The sequence below is a fragment of the Mustela erminea genome, chromosome 12 (genome assembly GCF_009829155.1).
Source record: "Mustela erminea isolate mMusErm1 chromosome 12, mMusErm1.Pri, whole genome shotgun sequence".
Classification (NCBI taxonomy): Eukaryota; Metazoa; Chordata; class Mammalia; order Carnivora; family Mustelidae; genus Mustela; species Mustela erminea.
In genome coordinates, this window is record NC_045625.1 from 78,108,180 (window position 1) to 78,110,501 (window position 2,322).

The following is a 2,322-nucleotide window of genomic DNA, read 5'->3' on the forward strand; positions in this document are numbered from 1 at the left end:
CTTTTCTTATTCCTGACAGAGTGTTTTCATGTGGAAGATGAACCTTGTCAGTCAGCCTGGTACCATCTCTTGGCTATCTGCACAAAGCTTTGTGACTGTCCAGGCCACTTCCTTTGTTCTTATTGAGGGTGTGCCAAGACCTCCAGGGTCCAAAAGGGGAGGATTGCAGATGCAGGTTGATTGGAAGCTGGGAGCTTAAACAATAGCTGGAAAATTATGGTGTTAAGCCCTTTCCAGGAAGAAATAGGGAGATGTGGGTATTTTTGCTGACTTTGTCTCTCCTTGACCTGGGTGGATAGCTAGGGGGGTGATCCTATACCTGTTAAGAATAGCGTCTTTATTTGCTACAGTATTGTGGGACTTGTGAATGCAAGCCCCCTTGGCTGCCAAAGCCAGGAGATCCAGGGACCCATCCTTTGGGCAGCAGCTGCAAAAACTGGGGCACAGACATATGTTTAAGCCCCTTTCATGTAGTTACTGGTGATTTAGACTGGGCTAGAGGGAGAAGGTGGAGGATGCATCTGCTGGTTTCCCAGTCTCTGGGAAGGATGGCAGTCAGCTGCCATTTTGATGTGTAGGTATTGCTTCCGTAGTTTTTGGATTTCTTTCAAAGGAATTTGCTTGCTCTATGTGTAGCTGTACACTTGGTATGTTCATGGAAGAAAGGGAGTTCAGGAGCCTCCTATGTCACCATCCTGGACCAGAACCTTAAGTGATTTATCTTTGAGTCACTTCTACTCCCAGACAGGACAGTCTGGTCCCCACGTTCCAGGGGTCCTGGGCCTGGGGTTCCTTCTGTCTTGACGCTCCTGACTTGTCCACTATTTAGCATTTCAGATGCCTTCCATGGAAGTTTGATTTGAATCATAGGTAGATATTCTTTTAAATACTTTATGAGTGATTACATCAAAGTTTTTAAAGAAAGCGCATTTAAAAATTTTTTTAGGTTTATTTATTTATTTATTTAAGTAATCTCTACCCCCAATATGGGGCTTGAACTCACAACACCAAGATCAAGAGTCACATGCTCCTCTGACTGAGCCAGCCAGGTGCCCCTAGAAAAGAAAATTTGTAAGCCTGTATCTATCCAGTCATCAGTATCAAAATCAAAACCAGTTAATTTTGACTCTTCTTTATAGGCAAGAGTTAGTATCTTTGTTTTAAAGAAGTGTTCTCTACTTTTTAATCTTCATTAATTTTGGCCGGGGGGCGGGGCGGATTCTGCATTGTATTCTGTACATTCAAATGATTTGTATCATTTGAAACAAAAGCTCTTTCTCTTGCGTTCAATTTTGTAACAATAGCTGAAGTACATATTTAGACTCATCAATTAACTTCTGTGATCATGTTCACAGCCTTATTAAAAGCAGTAAGGTGTGAGGTCTGTAAGTTTGAATTCAAATCCAGAATGCTGCCATTCAGATCCTGGTACCATTTCTTATTGACTGTGATTGTGAGCAGGAAAGTGAACCTCTCTATGTATCGTCCTCCTCACTGGAAATGGGGAATAATAGTAATAGTTACCTCACTGGTTTGCACAAAAAGACTTCAGTGAATTACTACGTGGGCCAAGGAGAGAGTGCCTAGCGTATAGCAAGCTCTATTAGCTATTATTATCTTCTGTTTTCTTTGTGTTTGGCTTATCTTCCAGTGTTTTGGTAAATGTCTTTTGAAAGTGTCTTCTTTATCTAGAAAAAGTATATAGTTACTGTTATTTGGCAATCTTGCATATTTGAATATTATTTTTTGGCATCTCATAGGAACAAGAAATTGGTGGAGTGGGACTCTTGGATAATAATTTTTTTTCCCCCCAGAAAGCTAGTAAATAGTGTTTTACTGTCTTCTAGCGTTTATTGTTGCAAAAGTCAATGCAGTTTTTGTCCCTTGAAGGTGAGTTGTTTTATCTTCTTAGATTAATTAATCAGTTCAATAAATATTTCTTATGCTGTTTCTATGTATAAGATAGTTACATGCTTGGGTATATAACAGTGAACCAAAGCTGGTGAAGCTGACAGCTTTGTTGGAGTATGGGTTGGGAGGAAGACAATACCTAAGGTTAAGTCAATTACCCAGAGCTGGCTAAAATCCAAGGTCTGAGGGAACAGTTCCCATAAGACTGTTCTCGCTTCTTAGACTGATTATAAATTTAGGGTATTCACAAAGCCACTTTCAGATTTGATAATTCACTGGAAGTTCTCACAGAACTTGCTAAAGGCTATTGTATTCATGGGTATGATTTATTATAGGGAAAAGATACAAATTAGAACCAGCCAGAGGAAGAGACACATAGGGAAGATTCTTAGAGGGATACAAACTTCTGGT